The 20,990-nt window shown below is 36.0% G+C and overlaps 1 protein-coding gene across 3 annotated transcripts in view; it reads left to right on the top strand.

The window, feature by feature from the left end:
* The first annotated feature begins 445 nt into the window (after window positions 1-445).
* Window positions 446-20,990, top strand: part of AGMO (alkylglycerol monooxygenase) — a 314,274-nt gene continuing 293,729 nt past the window's right edge. For all 3 annotated transcript variants that reach the window (XM_031674224.2, XM_072964907.1, XM_072964908.1), the window contains exons 1-2: window positions 446-659; window positions 3,892-3,985. The gene's annotated coding sequence lies outside the window, so the exon portion shown is untranslated. The remainder of the gene's footprint in view (window positions 660-3,891; window positions 3,986-20,990) is intronic.

Here is a 20,990-nt window from a genome sequence, read left to right on the forward strand (position 1 = left end):
ATACATGAGACACTATTATCTGGGAACTTCAGAAAGGAGCTACAGCAGAGGGTATGAAGGAGGGGTTTGACCTGGAAGACCCCACAGGGTCCTATTTATTACAAAACTAAACAGTAGTTGTGAAGTAAATGATACCCCCTGGCGACATGCAATTCATGATTCGCACAATTGCGAACACAGACCCTGAGCTTGAATGGTTATGTTACTGAACCAGGTTCCTCTGCCTTAGGCAGCAAGCGGAGCGCTGAGAAGCCAAGGCGTGCAATCAGGAGAGAGTTTATTCACAAGGCAGCCAAAGGAGGAACGGAGAGCAAGCCTCAGACCTGCCTCCAGGAAAGCGCGGGGTTGGGATTCTTTGGGATCGGCCGGGAGGAAGGAGATTGGAGGCGGGGATAAGTCAGGTGACCTGCGCAGGCGCTTTCTGGGTTTCACGCGTGTACGCGTTCAAAATGGAGGCACTTCGCACGATCTCAGGTGGAGTTTTTCAGTCGTCTGATGGCACAAGGCCATTTGTCAGACACCTGTGTGGGCCCAGTTTTAGCGCTGGTGGTTCCAACAAGCCCCAGCGGGCTCGCCGCTGCACCAGCGCTCACTCCAAGTTCCTGTAAAACAACCCAAGGACTAGAAGTTGAAGCCGGGAGGGTACCTGAAGCTGGAAGGTATGCAATTAAAGAAAGGAAAAGGAAGAAAAATAAATAACTAAAGCCAGCTTAATCGGTGAAGGCCCTTTATAAGCAGAGGGGTTTTTAACAAGCTGTTTCACTATCTGTTGCTCTACAAGACAAGCTCAAGAGTTCCTGTCAGCCCCCCGCTTCTGTTAAGCCTCCGGGGCGCGGCTGCAGTTGTAGCAAGCAATAAATATTGTTGAATTAATTCAGGAACCAAGTAACATGAGGTCCAGTCAGAGATATACCTGAAAAGCTCGATTAGTTCTAACATGTAGCTCTGGAACATTTTCTTAATGAGCCGTATGTGGGTGTCACAAGCCAAAACAAAAATTTGGTTAGAGTCTTTAAAATTGTACTAATAATATACCAAGTTGAATGAGAGTAAATAGAAAGACAAGTTACGGGGAATAGACTTTAACAGATGTTCATTTATGGTTTGAGAGAAAAGGGAAAATTTTTCCTTCTGTTCAGATGCCTGTCTTGAAATTCTCACAATTTTTTGCAGACAGTTTGGCTGGTTTCCAAACATACATCGTTTCTTGTCTGGTATGAGGAATGCCATCTGTGCAGTATGGAAATCCTTTTTTAAAAATGGACTGCTAATTATACTCTGGGCAGGTGCTGTTAAAGTGAAATCAGGTGTCAAGCTTACAATTGTCTGAAATGACTATGCTATGTTGAAAAAGAATGGCATACCGTATTGTAAAATGGAATTTAAGCATGGCATGTAAGCATTCCGTTTTTGGGGTGTTGCAAAGGTCAGATCTCATAGCAAAGCTGTAAGACTTTCAAACGACTTCCACCATCAACAATGGAATAGAGCTTTACTTGAAATCAAGGATATGGGCTACATCAAAGTTATATATTTCCTCACTGAAATATCTTTCCAATTATATTTTTTTCTGATAAGTAGATGAAGGAGGAACAGTAAGCTGAAAAATATGACTACCAATTCCAAAATACATCCATTAATTTTGAAAAATTAGTCCAAATTAGTTTTTCATAGTTATTACACAGAACTGATTTTATTATCAGAATAAATAGCCTCAGTGGAGTTTTTAAGCCCCCTTCAGGGCAAAAGTGACCAATTTATTTTCTTTAAATATAGCAATTAGATAGAAGTTTATTGGCCTTCACAGTTATTCTGCAGATTCACGATGGCACACTAATTTGATACTGTGCTAACTGGTATAAAGCGAGATAGAAAAACCTCTCAGACAAATTTTGAAGTATAAGAATAGAAGTATCTACTACAGTAAGAAGTCTTCATCATTATTGTGAGTCTAACTTTGTCGTTGCTTACTGTCTGTGACCTCTCTGCTGTTTGCCATATGGTTAATGCATTACTATCGTTCAATCCTTACAGCGGCTCTATTAGAGTCCAGTATTGTCCTAGGTGAGATGAGACAATGGAAGCTGGGCAAGTTAAAGCATCTCGCCTAAACCCATGTGCAACCCATTAAATGGGGTTTATAGTGAGATCTGTTGAACCCCAAAGCCTGTGTTTTGAGCACTCCAAAAATAGCCTCGTCATAAAATAAGTGTATTAGGCAGAAGGATTTCCCTTATTAGCCCATTTAATATCAAAGCAAATGTCATTAGCATAACAAATTATTGTAATTTCCATGCCGCTTGGTCTCAGCTGAAACTTCGGCCACTGTAGCCAAGGCAAACAGAGCCACAAACAGGGAGTTTAAAAGGCCCCTTCTTCACCAAGAATCTAGTGGTCTGTTAAAGCCAGCAGACTTACAGAGGAAGCTTGGTCTTATATCCAATTCCAGCTAGCTCAGTTATCTTGTCTCTCATCCTACAATGCATTAGAATGATCAAATTAGACTTGGAAAGTTGTTACTGCCAGACACAGGGTGATGAATAGGACTGGAAACTATATATCAAAGGAGAACACAGAAAAATGATAAAAAGTACCTTGGAGTCGTTAAAAGATAAACTGAGGTATGTTAAAAATTTTAGGAGTTTATTTGAGCAAAAAGTGATTCAAATCCTGCAGCGCCAAACCAAAAGTGTTTAGGAGCACTCCACTGACAGGAGCTTGGGGAAATACTTACCTAGAGAAAATTTGGAAGCAAAGTAAGAAAATTATTGAATGGCTATAGCTTGAAGCCTACGTAGTTGGTTGTGATTGGTTGTCCTTAGCATTTTGATTTCATATACTTGAGGCATTTATGGGCTTAGATTTTGTTTTGCTTACATTGGCGGCCCTGGTGTTACAGACACCTCAGTCTAAAAGCCTCCTTGTTTAATTAATTTAATGGAGCCAATTATCTTTACATGAAAAATCTCCATATTACAGCAGGATTTGGTTCATTAAGATGTGTTAAAAACAAAATGGAGTTGCTTATGCTAAGTCCCAATTCTCTAAACCAAGACTTAATTATAGTTTTGGCTCTGCCAGAAATGGAATCTTAAATTAGTCCATCAGGATTCACCTGATCAGCACTAGTTTGGTATTCTGTACATTAGGTAATAGATCCTTGCCAGCCCCTAAAGGAAAGTAGCTTTGCAATAGCCGAGCCACTTCCCTGTCTGTCTGACTCCCTGTCCCTGCTCCGTTCTACCTGTAAAAATCTTACGTTTTGCACAGGTTCTCAGAGCTCTTTTCTGTCTGCTAGATTGGATGCTGCCTGAATGGAATTGATTTTTGCTCAAACAAGTGCTTAAAAATTTAATGTACCTCAGTTAATCTTTTAACAGTGCTGGTGTCAGAGGAGGAAACTGAAGGAGACCCCCAAGGGCCCCCAGAAGCAGAGAGCAGCCAGGTGAGGGTACCTATGAGGCCCTTGAGCTCACCACTTTCTTGCTGCCTCTGGAGGTGGGGGGTAAGTCGCTCTCAGATCCTAGCTCTGCAGCTTTTGTGTCATGAGCTGTCAGACTTCATTTGAAAATTTCTTTTTCTATCTAGACTGGGTCTGGAAACCAGCCAGAGTAGGCTTGGGTCCAACCTAGAATCCAGACTGGGTCTGAGGTAGGGCTGGGTTTGACTTAAGCTGGACTGGGTCCAGCGAGAGGCCTCAAGTGGGTAAAATTTTGCTTTAAAGCTGAATAAGTAGGCTAACATTACCGAAGATAATCTTGAATTACAGTGGCCATGGGCCCTAGAACAGCTAGACCAGCTTATCCTATTATGAGGTGCTCTAGAGAAAAAGGGGTTTCAGCCAATCACTCACCATAAAGGTAGAGAGAAATTATTTTACCTCCTTTGCAGATTCTGGTGACCAGGATAAGAGTTGCTGGGATACCCTGCTTGCTCCAGAGCCTGCAGACGAGATACTGGGAAAACTGACAGTAGCCAGCAAAGGGTGAGAATTCTTTTTTTTTTTTTTTAAATTTCAGGTATACAGCACAATATTTCAACCATACATATACGTAACTGTATTTGTTTTCACATTTTTCATTATAGGTTATCACAAGATATTGAATCTAGTTCCCTGTGGTATACAGAAGAAATTCGGTTTTTTGTCTATTTTATATAGAATAGTTAGTATTTGCACATCTCAAACTCCCAATTTATCCCTTCCAACCCCCTTTCCCCATGGTATCCATACGTTTGTTTACTATGTCTGTGAATCTGTTTCTGTTTTGTAGATAATTTCATTAGTCATTAGTGTTTTCTTTTTTCTTTCTTTTTTAGACTCCACATATGAGTGATATCATATGGTATTTTTCTTTCTCTTTCTGGCTTACTTCACTTAGAATGATGATCTCCAGGTGCATCCATGTTGCTGCAAATGGCATTCTTTTATTCTTTTTTATGACTGAGTAGTATTCCACTGTGTAAATATACCACAACTTCTTTATCCTGTCATCTCTCGATGGACATTTAGATTGTCTCCATGTCTTGGCTATTGTATATGCTGCTGCTATGAATATTCTTTTTTAAATTGAGCTATAGTCAGTTTACAATGCTGTGTCAACTATGAATATTCTTATCAGAGCTCTCCCAGATCTCTATCTGTGTTGTCTGGTTAAGAGAGGAAGGTAAAATTTCACACAGCCCCTGCCTTCCAGATTGGTAGGAAAAGAGAATTGTAAGGATTAGATCTCTGAATTGTGACTTGTAAATTTACTTTCAGGTCCTCATTGGTTATTGATCCTTCCTCTCCAGGGACAGCTATGCCTACTTGTTTGTCTCATTTTGTGTCCTGGAACTTCATGTGACTTTCTGCCTGACTGGGGCACACAGGTTCTTGTGTGTGCCAGCAGTATAACTGTCAGGTTGGGGCCCCCCAAAATATGGCTAAACAGAAATATGGGTTTCACTCCATTTTTGGCTAGGGTCTTATGAACTGTCGCTAACTCTCAGGGAAACTCTTTCTTTCTTTCTTCCTTTTTTTTTTTTTTTTTTGTTGTTGTTGGCAGAGTGGCTCTGGAACTTAGGAGGGTAGTATGTTTTGCACTTTCTTTGGGGATGCCTCTTAAAGTGCCTCTATGGTCAGAAGTTGGCCAAATTGAAGCTGATGTTTAGAGACAGATAGGAACTTTTTTAAGGCCTCCTTCTCTAAGTTAAGATGAAACTTTGTACATGGGGGCAGTGGAGGTACATAATTCTGAAGCCTTTGTGGAAAGATTTACTAAAACATTCCAAAGACTCATTGTTCTAAATCTAAACATAGGAAATTTTTCATTTCTTCTTAGTTGTAGACCTTCTCCTTGATATAAAGAAGCAAAATGAAGATAATTAGTTGGACGGGTGGGTCAGCCTTTGGTTATCATTCAGGTTGCAAACCAAATCTTTGAGGAATTAAAAACAACTGTACTTGTTTTAAAAATCCAGTCTTTACAAGAACAGAAATCAGCTCTAGAAACAATGCAAAGCCCACCTGTCCTTTTTATCAACTCCCAAACCTCTCCTTTTCATCTTCATAGGCTTGCTTATGTTGTAAAAGATCTGGACTTCAGGAACAAAAGCCCTTCCTCAAAAAACTGACATCCTTTCTCTGTGCATTCTAGATGTAAATGTTCTACCATTTCCCCTCTTTGAACCAAGAGCCATAAGCTCTCTGTGTCTGTCTTTAAGTTTATGTGTATCTTGTATGTATGTTATAGACGTGTGGGTTTTTTTCTGCCTCCAAGTGGTATTGCCAAAAATAGTTGGTAAACACCTCTATTCAATTGGCCTAAAGAAAATAAAGTGTTTGTATAAATTAGATATACTCTCAGAAATATAGAAACTAATGTAAATGTTTTTCCAGTTCATGTTAGGATAATCTTTAGTAGATAAAAGCTAGTTTAAGTTTCTTGGTTGAAGTAAAACAGGCAGGTCTTTAGTGCTATCAATGTTAAATATAACGTAGGCATTTAACTTTTCTCTGCCTTTTTCTTTACCTAGGTTTACTAAAAGTCAAATAAGCTCATTTCATGTCTGTTAAAGAACTTGTCAGCAGAAAAACTTAAGACGATAGTAGCTCTTTAATGTTTGAACCGTTGAACAATGAAATTTTCATGGGTAATCTAAACATATTGTTAAGAACAAATAAGTTAAATAGATGTAAGTTAAAAGTTTATAAATGAGCTTTTCAACAGTTATTAATCTTAATAGTATGTCCACTTAAAAATAGTTTCCAAAATCTTTTTTGGTAACTTGAAACCTTACAATTATACAGAGATAATTAAATGATACATATTCATTGATTATCTGGATCATTTCCAAATAAGATAAAATACTGAAACATTAATACTGAACACAGGTTTATTCACTTTTGGCTTTCTTTTACTGAGGGACTAGAAATATTTGTCTACTAGTAAACATACTTGTGCCACATTAGAAAATTTAGTATAAGTAAGAATATCCTTCTAGAAATTAAGAAACGTCTTTATAAATTTGCCGTTACACAGAGTGCTTATGTAACAGACAGTCCACAATTGCTTACTTCTGAGTTTTCAATACGAATTAAGGATTCTAAGGATTAAGAATTCTAATAAATATATGTAGTTAAAACTACTTAGACATAATAAGGGTGAAAGGAAACAACAATGTGTAAAAAGTAGGTAAAGAAAGTAAAATGACTGGTTGTTCCAGAATGAGAAAAAGGAAAAAAAAATAGGACAAAACTAAATGGATGTAAAAAAAAACCTGTAGATTTGTGGAAAAGCCATCTTGAGAAAGAAATTGTATATATGTGCTCGCTAAGACTCAGATTTATTCAAGTTTCTAAAAATTGTTTTAATATTTAAAGTATACTGGTACAAAGTTCAAATTTCATTTTTTCTCTGTCAAAAAGACAAAGTTATTTTAGATTGTTGGTCTGCTCTTATAAGAAATTATAAACTAAGATTTTTCTTTACATTTAAGTACTCTACCTGGCAGCAAAGATTTTGTGTCCATACACACAAAAACAATTTACTGTGTTTCACTGTGTTTCATGTTGTCTTTATCAGAGCTTTGCTTATTTAAGAAAACTCAGTCTTCTCAATATTGACAGGGCTAAGTTTCCTTCACAACTGTGTAACCTTCTGCATTTGCCTTTAACATCTTCTTTTGTCACATTGGTTCAATAGAAAAACCATTATATCGTAATGATTCTGAATTCTTCTACATGTAATCTAAATTTAAATGACAAAATTAATCTACCATGTATATTTATAGTGAGTGACTCACTAGCCAATTCCTATAATACATCTTTAATCAACATGACCATAAAATATGCAATGCAAAAAAACTAGGTAGAATAAACCATGTTAGATTTTACCCAACAATGAGTAGTAAGTGATTACTTTTATGATAGCATAGGACTCTCTACCTCCTTAGACCTTGTTATATGATTATCTGTCTAGAGAGTTAAGTGACTTGTTATGTGTGTTGCTTGTCTTATCACTGAATTTTGTTATTAATTTATATTATCTCTCTCATTGATGGATTAAGGTTTTGCTTTTTTTTTTTTAACTTGAACTTTTTCTGGAGGGTCCTACTTTTTCAGGTCCAGTCCTTTCCAAATGCCAATGGCTTCCATCTGAGCACGTGGTTCAGGAGCCTCCCAGCCTATGACAGCCCAGCAAGTAGTTGCAGGAACTCCTTTCAGGAATCAAGGCCACTTAATGTCTTGGGTTAGCTTTAAATAGGCTCTGTAATGGGGAACTCTCTCAGAGGAGGACATGGGTATGAGCCGAAATGTAAGAAGCTGAAGTGGGATTCTGCACAGTTGTTATTGATTGGCTCTTGGCCTCTTTGACCACTTTTCTGAAAGTGGATATAGTTCAATTAAAAAAAAAATTGCCCAAACCCACCATTTGACTTTTCCACCAAAATAAAGGTGTAAACTTTTCCTCTCATGAAATGGTTTGGAACCCCCTTCTTATTCATTCTGCATATGTATTCAATATAGACATTCCTTTTAGATCTCTGCCACTCTTTATTTACCATAATAAAGAAAATAATATATTTATAAGGTATAAATAAGGTGTTTATATTGAATATAATAATACTTTATATAATTTGTTTCTAATGGACTAATCAATTTTCATCAATTGTTTATTTCCTTATAAGGCCCAGAACCACTTTTACAAACCACTTTTCTTAATGACGAGAAGTAAAATTCCTTGGAAAGGGATTTTTATGTAAATATGCTGACAGAGAAAGAAGAAAATAACGTAAAATTTAGTGTGTTCACAAAAATACAAATTAGATGAAGGCTTTAAAAGAACTGAAAATGCAAATCATCTTTTAGTTATACACAGTTTTCAAATATTATTAAAACTTTGTATGTAATCTGGAACTGAGACAGGAATGTCTTCTGTAAAGTCGCAAACTGAAGAGGAGTATATATTTCCAGCATATACTGATATTTCAGTAGCATCGTTTTCAGTTGAATGGAAAAACTATACTGAGACAAAATTTTGTTTTAAAAAATTATGAATTTGTGACTTCTACTTCGAATATGTAAAGTAATACTTTCATTTCACTTTTATAAATTCCTTTTTCTTTTATGCCCTTAAAAGAGTTCATTACCAACATGACAATTTGCAGTTTTTAGACTTTCACCATGCAGCTTTTTGAGATGAACTTTAACAGGTGGCATTTACATCATGTATATTCAGGCTGCCCAGTGATCGCAAATGCAAAGAGTCAGGTCCAGACGTATTAAAATTATTGTTTTCCTAGACAGTTTTCCTGTAACAGGACACATCTCCACCTGGAACAAATCCACAGATACTTCAAAGTGTAATAAATCCCCATCCAAACTTATTAGCTCTTTAATTTCCTAAACCTACTCCCCCTGTGTTATGTCCTACTCAACTACCATCCTCCTAGATGCTCAAATTGTAATTCTGAGTCCAAATTGCCTCTTCCTTCGGACTCTCAAACTTAAATTGATGTTCAGTTCAGTTAACTTTAAGTCCCTCCTTTTCACTCCATCTTACTTCTCATTACGTTGATCAAGACACTCACTATTATTAGAGACTTCGAAGATTTTACCTTCCTCCAGAAAGGATTCAGGTTTGCTTCTAGCATTCTTTTGGGTGGGACCACATAACTTAATTCAATTAGGAATGAGGTACTTTTTTTTTCCTGAGTTTGTCTATTTGAGGCTGATCTATTTCTAATTAATCCTTAATCTAGGTTGTTTGAGCCTTTCTTCATTACTAGAAACAGGACTCGATTTTTTGTCCCACATCCTACACACACTCAGCCCCATCAAATTATTGAAAGTTTTGCTGAGCTTCTGATTTTGTCAGCTTCTTCTTCAGCTCAGCTACTTTAGCCTCTGAGTTGAAGCTTAGAATCAATGAATGGTTTAATACAGAAAAAATGCTAAATGTCAGAATCACTGAAATTCACTTCCTTTCTCCTCAGGTCCAGGGGTTATCAAGTCCTACCTGGATTACTCTCTAATGCCTTCAAATAGAGATGCTTTCAAAAATTTTTTTGAGATGAAGGTCACATAATATAAAATTAACCCTTTCAAAGATGATCAATCCAGTGGAATTGTGTAACTTCACAACTTCACAATGTTGTGCAATCACTACTTCTATCTAGTTCTAAAACATTTTACCACCCTTAAAGGAAACACCATAACATTACTATTACTTCCCATTACCCCCCTCACCCTACAACAGTTCTCTGCCTCTAAGGACTTACCTATTCTGGATATTTAATATAATTAGAATCATTTAATATGTGACCTTTTGTGCCTGGCCTCTTTCAATTAATACAATACTTTTAAGAATCATCTATGTTGAATTATGTATTAGTACTTAACTCATTTTTATGGCTGAATAATATTCCATTGTATGTTTAGACAGCATTTTTTAAATCTGTTCATCATCTATTGATAGACAACTTGAACTGTTCTCACCTTTTGGTTATTGCAGATAGACTGCTATAAACATACCTAGCCAAGTATTTGTTAAATACTTGTTTTCAATTTTTTGGTGTTTATACCTAGAAGTGGACTTATTGAGTCGTATGGTAACTCCCTGTTTAACTCTTAGAGATAATGGCATAATTTGTATATTGAGGTTCAATATTTCCTACACTGAATAGTAATCACGCAGTCAGAAAAAGTCCGTAAGAGAAAATACCGTAAGAGTTTTCTCTTCTGAAGGAAAGATGGCATATTTTGACTTATTTATTCAAAAATACTTACTGACATTGTACACCTTGTAAGAACCTGTGTCAGGCTCTAGGATATCAGCACTGAAGAAAACACTTCAGAGTTCTCATTAATTATTTTTCTAGGTATACTGCATTTTGCTTTCTTTACTTTCTAGAGTCTATGGCTTTTAAAAATATCAGGCATATGCTGAATAAATATTATTAGGGAGAAAAATTCTAGTACTTAAGGCAGAAAGAACAGTTTTTGAGGAAAAAACTATTTAAACTGGAGCCATATGCATCCTTCTTTATGTGGCCATACTATGCCAAGGAGACAGGACCTTAACTCTGCTTTATGCATTAGCACAATGGAGTTTTTCCAGGCAGGCCAGGGTCTATGCCAAATTTGCCCCAGTGAAATCTACTGAACAGGCCTTCCTATTTTAAAAACTCATAAGCCATGAAGACGGAAGTCATCCAAGTATCTTCATTTTCAGAGTTTATAATGTCAGTGTATCTTTCAGCTTCCTCTAACTTACTTTGAAATAGATTTGCACTTTGTGATGATTCTTAAAAATTATTAAGTTCTGTAAAAATCATACTCTGTTGTATCTTGGTTTATCTAAAGTTTCTTGGGATATTTATATTTTTATATCAACAAGAAATCTGTTATGTAATACTGGTTTGCGGCAGGAATTATTAAAAGCATGTTCTTTAGAGTTTTGTTGGAAATTAGAAGCAAGGTCATTTCAAATGTTTTCAAATCAATATCTGTACTCTAGTAATTTAATAAGGATTGCAAAAAATTAGGATGAATTAACCGGCACCATTAATAATTATATGGGATGATTAAATGTCTTTACAAAGATGGTACTATCCACCTCTGCTAATAACCGCTAGAACCATAATTATGTCAAAAAAATTTCTTGCCTTTTGAGGCTGTGTTTATGGTAAGAACTCTCCAGCAATACAAAACTAGGGAGAAATAGAAGAAAGATAACTCAAAGAATAAATAGAACATACAGAAACATATAGGAAGATGATAGGCTTAAGTAACCATGTCAATAACTACATTAAATGTAAATGTTCTATATATCACAATTATCAGAAACCATGTCAGACTAAATATAAAAGCAAGACCAAACTATATGATGTCTACAGGAAACATGCTTTAACTATAAAGATGCAAATAGATTAAAAGTAAAAGAATAGACACAGTCAATGGTAGCACTAACCAAAAGAAAGCTGGAATGATTATACTAATCTTAGACAAACTAAATTTCAGGGCAAAAATATAACCACTGAAGAAATCTATGACATAATGATAAAGAGCCTGCACATTAAGATGACATGGCAATACTGATATTTATCACCTAATAACAGAGAGAAAAAATATATGAGGGAAAAACTTACAGAATTAGAAGGAAAATAAAGAAAACCACAATTATAGTCAGAGATTTTAATACCACCCTCTCAAAAATAAGTGAACAAGTAGAAGTTGGTAAGGATATAAAAACTTGAATGCTAACAGCTTGTTTTTTTTTTTTATATTTATACAGCACTTCTCCAAATAACAGCAAAATAGTTCTTACCACAATGCACAGGAAACATTAAGATAGACTATATTCTGGGTCATAAAACAAGTCTCAATAAATGAAAAAAGTTGCAAGTCTTACAAAAAACATTATTTAAACATAAAGTGGAACTAAATTGTAAATCAATAGCAGAAAGATCTCTAGAAAACACTGAAATATCTGGAAAATAAATAACACACAGCAGTAACTGTGTACCAAAGAGTAAATCGTAAAAGGAATAAGAAATACTTAAAACTAAATACTACTATTTTATGCCATTCAAGGAACATTTTTAAAAAGTTATCTGTAGTGACAGAGAGTAGATCTGTGGTTGGCTGAGGGTGAGGCTGGAATTAGGGGGTGGTTTTGTGGGGGCAGAAGGAGAAGGACATATACTGATCTTCCTTTATTTACGATGATAACCTATCATAAGTTGAAGATATCCTAAGTTGAAAATGCATTTAATGGACTTAACCCAACAAACATCCTAGCTTAACCTAGCTTGCCTTCACTGTGCTCAAAATACTTACATTAGCATAGAGTTGGGCAAAATCATTTGACACAAAGCCCCTTTTATAATAAAATGTTGACTATCTTGTGTAATTTACAGAATACTGTACTGAAAGTGAGAAACAGAGATTGTTGCCTGGGTACAAAATGGCTGTAAGTGTGTCGGCCGTTAGCCAGGGAGATCATGTGGTTGACTAGGCACTGTGGCTGGCTGCTCAGCATAATGAGAGTGTATCATACCACATGTTGCTTGCCCGGGGAAAGATCACATTTCAAAATTCCAAGTACAGTTTCCACGAAACACACATCTCTTTCCCATCATCATAAAGTCAAATAATTGTAAGCTGAATCATCATAAGTCAGGGACCATTTGTATGTATTATAAAGGTCACAAGGAAATTGTGGATGAGACAAATGCATTTGTTTTCTTGATTACGGTGATGGTTGCATGAGAGCATATATATAGATATATGAGTAGTGTACTTTAAATATGTACTTTTTTTTGTATGTTAATTACACCTCAGTAAAGCTACTTAAAAATGCTTTGGTCCAAGTTGCATTTTGAATGAACCTTTTATCCATGCATGATTTTGGAAGAACATGCATTGGTGATTTGAAAAATATATGTCACTGAATTAAGCTAATGATGGACTGTACAAATTTCCCAAGAAGGTACTTTTTATTCAGAAGCTAAAATTCTTGTTGAGTTGGCAGGCTTATTTATTTCAGTTTCTTGACAATGTCTCTAAGTCATAGCGTCAAAATAATCATAATATTTGGTTGTTCTTTTATGTCAAAGTTGTTCCCATGGGAAAAAAGTGGATGGTTAAGTTCACAGCTCAATCATAAAAGTGACTTTTCTTGAGATTTCCGTGATACTTCAATGTGCAACAGCAGGACTTGATCAGCATTCCTATCTTGTCACACAGAATATCATAAAGATGTACAGTCAAGTGTTGAGATTTAATAAAATTAACAATTTTGACTGCTTCAGCATGGACATGTTTAAATGTAATGGTCTTTTCCTTTTTGCTTTGCCCTGCCAGTGGGCAGCAGTGAGGAGTATGATTCCTAGTGTAGCTCCTTGCCAGCACTTTTACCCACCATTGATTTTGCACACAGTGAAAAAGGCAAATAATGCCTTATTGCCATTATCAAAATAGTTTAGACCTTATAGCTCATGAAAGGGTTTTGCTTTTTGAGAACCAATGGAAATGATGACATAGTTGAAAAATAGAAAAACGTTGAGGTATTGTAAAGGCAAATAGTATAAGAAACAAAAAGAGCAATTAAAAACACTTGTAGCTCCAAGAATCCTCCTTCTGGGCATACATACAGAGAAAACTATATTTTGAAAACACACATGCACCACAATGTTCATAGCAGCACTATTTACAATAGCCAAGGAAACAACCTAAATGCCCATCAATAGATGATTGGATAAAGATGTCCACACAGTGGAATATTACTCAGCCATAAAAAGAATGAAATAATGACATTTGCAGCAACATGGATAAACCTAGAGATTATCATACTAAGTGAACTAAGTCAGACAGTGAAAGACAAATACATGATATCACTTATATGTGGAATCTAAAAAAATGATATAAATGTTTTTTACAAACCAAAAATAGACTCATGGACATAGAAAGCAAACTATGGTGCCCAGAGGAGAAAGGGCAGGGGAGGGATAAATTAGGAGTTTTGGATTAACAGATACACATTACTATATATAAAATATATAAATAGCAAGGGCCTACTATATAGCATAGGGAACTATATTCAATTTCTGTAATAACATATGATGAAAAAGAATCTGTAATACATATATATGTATATGTATAACTGAATTGCTTTGCTGTACACCTGAAAACTAACATTGTAAATCAACTATACTTCAGTAGAAAACAAAATTAAGAAAAAAAAACACCTGGGGATAAATTAAACAAGTAAATTATGTTCCAGATAAAAAGCAAACTAAAATGTGGCATGAGTTTAAACAGTTCAGAGAGTGTCTTATATAAGAATACTGTTGATATTTTCCTCACATAGTCCAGGGTTCCTGACATTGGAACATATGAAAAAGAAATATAATCCTTGTATATTTTTTGGCCAGTAGTGAACAATATTTATATAGTCATGTAACTCAGATCGTGTTTATTTACTTTCAACCTTTTAGAGAACAAATCATGTAAGGCTTGCTTAGAATTGCAAAACAAATTCATGTATTAACATTGGCTGTGTAAGAAGAGCTCACTAAGGATGGAGTATGGAAGTGGAAATTGACCAGAAAGGTGGAGGAAAGAGCAAGGCTGCTAAAAAAAATAGGAGGCAAGAGGTACCACTGAATGTTGATTGAACAAGGAAGACGGATTTAAATGAAGTATTTAAAGTTACAATCATAATAATATATAAACAGTACTGCAGATAGCAACATTTAAAGGAGAAGATACAGAGGAGTGTGATGTCATGAGTGAGCTGAACCTTCAGTTTCAAGGACAAGGTGATCAGTAGTTAGTCATGGAAACTGATGAATCACCATTGGAGTAGGAGAGTCATAGAACAATAGCCTCTGACAGAATTTAAAATATAAGCAATAGAATACTGTTTCTAGGGAATAAGACACAGAAGGAGGAATAATGCTTTTCAACACTACGTCTTCTATAGTGCTTTTTTCAAATAAAAGCAAGTATTGAATAAATATGTTAATATATAACATTAAGTACATACTATTTTACATATATTATGTCAATTATTTATATTTAAATATATTTATACATTATATACTAGAAAATATATAAAACACTTATAAAATTATATATAATAACATAAATAAATTTTTATCTGTGGTTTAACTCATGCTTTGCTCTCATGATAATGATACCTTGAGCCTTAAAAGTTTGAACCCCTTGAGTTTATAGGCTCTGTTTATTCTTCATATTTTAATGTTTAGTACAAGGTCTAGCATATCCTTGGTGCTCAATAGCTATTAAGTAAATGTACAGTCACCATGATATTTGTGTAGGTCCAGGGAATACTGTGATACCCTTTAAGTAATCTCATCTGATACAACTTCACTTTTCCCCACCTATAATTATAGGAAATCTAGTGTAAAAGAGAATTACAGTCTGGTGGTAAATGGCCTTTTTCCAGAAAGGGAAGGGAGAAGAGTGATGTTTTTGAGTGCCTGCTTTTGCCTCATGCATCACTTGATCTAATCTTTACAATAATCCTAGGTATGAATTCTGATAACAAGCCAATTGCCGTCATCTTGCATTTCCTATTTGAGTGCCAGGCAAATGAAAGGGCCTCAGTAAAGAGTCATTGAAGACGTAAATACCATTGAAATATAAAATTATTTTAGTTGCGAAATAGGGGAAGCAAAGCATCAGAAGCGTTAAGCAACTTTTTCGGGGTTGTACTAGAATCAGTAAATGGAATGAAATGTACATGTGGCCGAGGCCAGAGCCTGGGGGTTCACGTTATGCCCTAGTGTGGGAAACAGCCTGGCACTCTGGGTGACAGCTCAGTATTTTGAGTTTTGTTTTCTGAGTTATTCTGGTTTTATTTGATTTCAGGGAAAGGACTTTATGTCTGATCCTTGAACAGTCTTCCAGAACAGGAATGGCAATGTCCGTTTCAGCCCTAATGAGCGGGCTGATTCTTTGCGGCTAACACAGCTGCAGCTCTGCGAGTGGCGTGCTGTTGGCTTCGAGTGCCCACTTCCTTCCCTCCGAAGAAGCCCTGCAGGAAACCGATACAGGTGATAGTAGCTGTTGTGTTTAACATTCTTACAGCCTCCGGGAATCTGGCTGCCTGAGTTTTATCATGTAGCATGTTAGGGAGTGAGATTAAACTGGGCCTTGATTTAGCATCAGCTTTGAAGCTTCACCTAGCAATTTGGCTGAGTCATGATGGCCTAATCCAAGTATATTCCATTTTCTGTTAGGTATGTCAGTGCCATATATATTTTAAAGAATAATGTGCACATGCACACATACACACACACGCCCCTAATCTATTGGGGCTGGCCAAAACGCAGCTTTTGGTTTGGCATTCTCTGTGTCAAGCATCTGTGCTACACTAGGTAGCCAGACTAATAATAAATGTCATATAAATCCCTAAAAAGATTCCACTGCCAATTTTGATATAGTCTGCAAATAGTTGGAAAAACAATAGAAGAGTAATTTTTTCAAGGATGTTCTCCATTTTGTTAGCTTATTTCATATTGCAAGATAGTGTTAAATGACAGAAATAAATTGCATTGGCTCAGTTCTGAGTAGCATTTCAAATCCAGTAAGTGGCTGTTTATTTCACCTTGTCCTGTCCAGCTTCTCTCCAACTTGTACTTCATGAGTTGTGTTTAGTTTAGGTCCAATATTCAGAATCTCCATCAGGAAGCATCTGGGGATTCTGTTTTGGTGTGTGGATGGGTCAGAAATAACCAAGAGAACTGTGAACATTGCCTGCTTTCCAAGTGGGCTACATTTCTCATCCCACTCAGGTTTGATGGATATCATTAAGTCTTCTAGGTATTTCCATATCTACGTGTATTTAATATGAAGCATTATGAAGTTAGTAGGTAGGGAAATTCCAGTTTTTTTCTCTTACTTTTAAATTTTGATTGTGTTTTAAAAGATGCCTGTTGTTTGCATTGGACTTCACTACTTCTGTTTTCACCTCCCAGGCAGGTTAGTCTGACTATACTTTACGTCCTTCTTACTGCCCCTTTTTCAGTCCTTTCTGCTAAGACACTGAGCACATCATATGCGGGGGGAGGGGCTCACATGATTGTCAGTAACAAAACTGCATGCTCCTCAAAGTTAGGTTCTTTATCTTTGCCACCTTTAATGCATAGTGATGGTCAAAAAACATGTTGTATTTATGTTTTTCATAGTTCTCTTTGACTTTGATCACTAAATTATAAATGTGAACTTAAATAATTTAAGTACTCTTTCTGACCCCCAGTTTCCTCATTTGTAAAATGGAATAATGTATACCTCAGAAGATAAAGATTTAATAAGATAATACAGCATTAGTTCAACTTCACTTATGTATCAGTTTTGAAAAATTTCCCAGACTAATCGTCTATTAAATATGTCTTTAATGACAATATTTCAAATAATACAATTAAAGAAGAAACTTTATATGACAAACATGAATGCTCACTCAGTAATACTTTCTATAGATGATAATTTTAAAAATAGCATGACAAAGTAAATGTCATTACCTATTTAACGTACAATAAAAGAACTTAAAGTCAAATAATAAAATTTAATTTATAAAATGCTTATAGCTGAAAAAATGTCCCTGAATGAATAAAGGAAATTATTAATCAGTTGGCAGTGAACTCAGCATCGCACTCAGTATTGCTTTAAGATGAAGATGAGGTTATTTACCTGTAAGACGTCTCAGTGTATTTTTACTTGGATTGTCACTTAAAATTTTAATGGAAGTTAGCAGCCTTACTGTGGGTAGAGGAGAGGTGCAAATGTTTATTAATTTACCTCAAGATATGTTGAATTATCAAAAAGATACCACATATTTGAAGACTCAGAAATATTCAGTGTTTCATAAGTAAAGTATTAAGTATGAACTGGCAGGTTCACTTTACTAGAGAACTTCTAAAGGAAATTTATAATTTTTTCAAGGAATATGTTAAGTAAATTTAACAAAAAAAATTATTTAAATTGGCTGATAGTTTAAAGAAAGCTGCCAAACATTTATCTTAAAAGAATATCGAAAAAGGTAAAGATAAAAACAAGATAAAGACTAGTACAAATCATGTATTAATGGATTAAAAAAAAAAGGAAAAGTCCATCACTGTAGCCTAGTTGTAGGAGACTCTGCTGCGTGCTGGAACTGACGTGGAGCTGGAGCTTGCCAGCTGTGCTCTCCTTGCTGTTGGACTTGGAGGCCTCAACCCTAAAGCAGGCATGATTAGGCTCTAATTCACTACCCAAGCCATGAATGCACACAGTAGGGCATTCTACAGATGGAGAGATAGGCATGGCTGTTGCAAATTAGGTCATAGTATAATAATAATACCTATGAAGTTGGAAAATCCTAGGACATTGGGTGCCTCAACCTTTATCTCTCTGTCTTTTATCTCTGTCTGTCTGTCTCTGTTTCTGCCATGCGTGAAAAGCTGACATCCTAAGCTCTTTGGTTGGAAACAGCCATCTTCCTGGCCAGGAGAAGTAGAATTGACAAGACTCAGAGACAGAATGGATGTGAGACTGGGAGGGCTCAGAATGTGTCTAAACTGGAGAAACACCTGTCCTTTAAAAAGTGGCATGATTCGCAGAGGGAGGATATAGGAAAGACTCACAGCCTTGATGATAGTGGTGTGAGGCGGGGAGCAGGGAAAACAATGATGAGCTCAATGTTGACATATTCAGGTCTCAACACACAGATAGTATTCAAGTAGAAATATCCAGGAGCTGGTCTGTATTCAAAGAAGACCACTTGAAGGAGGGCATATTGATATCATTCAGGAAGAATAAGAAGTATCTAAAGAGTCTAAGGAGCTGGGAAAACTATTCAAAGAAGAGGCAAAAACAAGCTCAAAGGTGCCAAGATGCATTTGAGATACTGACAGAAGGATTACAAGGAGGGAGGTGAAGGGGGCAGGGCATGCAGGGAGGTTGTCGCTGGGATAGGCTGGGTCGGTCCACGTTCAGTACTCCAGTCCAGGTAGGTGGGCATGGGGGTGTGATCTCATTTTGTTCCAAAAGCAATAAAAGGGAATGTAAAATTTTGAGGTGGATAAAGGATTGATATGATTAGCATCCTAAAAATACTTTTCTAGTTACTGTGCAGGTATTGGATCCAAAGCATGTTAGAGAGAAAATGAAAAGGAGTTAGAATAGGAGCACTCTTTCTGAGTCTTTTTTTTTAACTGCAACTTACATTTAAACAAAAATAAAATTTCAACCTATGAGATGTGTGTATCTGTGAGGGGCATGTATGTGACTGAAACAGAATTTCATAAAATGATGCTTAATTTTATAACTGGTCAGAAATGTTGACATTTTGAAATAATTTTATTACCTTTTGTTTTTGTTGTCCTATTTTGTTTTTGAAATTCTACTCAAGTGCCACTATATTGATTTCACAACCCACTAGTAGGTTGTGATATTACATTGGTTTGCTGGTAGAACATACAGGAGTTGATGTTAACTTAGATATGGGAAGTAAAAAAAAAAGCTGGAAGCATCGAAGTAGATTCCCAGATGTAGGCTGCACAGTGCAATTTGACAGAACAACTGAATATTCCCCAGAAAGCCACTATAGAAATGGGAACATCCAGCATGTTACATAATGAATCTATGGATTAGTGTGATTTGTCTGTTAAAAATACAAATAAGTGGGCTATGAACATGTGTGCAAGTATTTGTATGGATATATACTTTCCTTTTTTTCAGTGCATTTCTAGGAATTAAATAGATAAGTCATAAGGTAAGTCTGTGTTTAATTTTTTTTTAGAAGAACTGCCAAACAGTCTTCCATAGTGATTTGTACCATTTTCCATTCCCACCAGTAGTGTATGAGACTCAGTTCCTTTCATCCTCACAAATGCTTGCTATCGCCAGTCCTGTGAATTTTATCCATTCTGATTGGTGTGTAGCCATTTAAATTTGCATCTCTCTAATTAATAATGACACTGAGCATTATTTAAGTACTGATTTGCCATTTGAATGATCTTTGGTGAAGTGTCTCTTCAAATCTCTTGCCCAGTTTTTAAAAATCAGGTTGCTTTTGAGTTTTGAGTTTTCAGAGTTATTTGTTTATTCTGGATCTGGGTCTCTTATTAAATACAGAATTTGTAAACATTTTCCCCAGTCTGAGGTTGTCTTTTCATTCTCATAACAGTGACTTTTGAAGAGTAGAAGTTTTACATTTTGATGTAGTTCTTGAGGGAGTGGGGATGAGGTAGAATGTATGTGGCTTTGGATATATTTGTGTGGGGTTTATTCTCTTAAAGAACCCCATGCCTCCAGAGGTTTTTTTTTCATGAGAGAAAAAGCAGCAGGCAGATCATGAGGCATCCAGTTCATCCCTTTGGACAGGACAGGTGACAGTGATGCTCGGTAATGTTCCAGAAGCGGTAGCAAAAATGAACAGAAGATATCTTTGAGAAATTTCCGATTTCAGCTGAAACAGAAGAATTCTTGATTAGGTGATGGCAGCAACAGAACAGTGATTGATTATAAGGTGAATTCTGGAGTCATTGTGTTGTGGAGTCATCCAGCCTCGAGGGCAGGGGTTACACCAGCAAGGTGGGACTGTCCTTTTCCAACCAGGAACGCCGACCCCCAGGTAGGATTCCTGAACTTCCTGGAGGAAGACATCCCCCAGGTAGGATTCCTGAACTTCCTGGAGGAAGACATGGGGAAGTGATGTAGAGACATATGTTACTGAGAATTGTTTTTTCTAGTACTACTGTAGACCCTTATTTGTTGTGACCCAAAATGAGGATCCAAACATCACAGTTGTATATTTGAAGTACACTGCAGCACAGTTCCTTTTACAAAACACTGAGTAAACTTAATCCTTTTTCTCCAAGAAAAAGTCTGAAGTAAAAGTCAACTATGTTTCAAAGGTACTGATCTCTTTATTTTGGGAGATGGTGATTGAAATTTAAAAATTAAAGTAAATGAAAAATACATCAGTTTGCTTGGATAA

This window comes from Vicugna pacos, chromosome 7 (assembly GCF_048564905.1).
Source record: "Vicugna pacos chromosome 7, VicPac4, whole genome shotgun sequence".
In the NCBI taxonomy this organism is placed as follows: Eukaryota; Metazoa; Chordata; class Mammalia; order Artiodactyla; family Camelidae; genus Vicugna; species Vicugna pacos.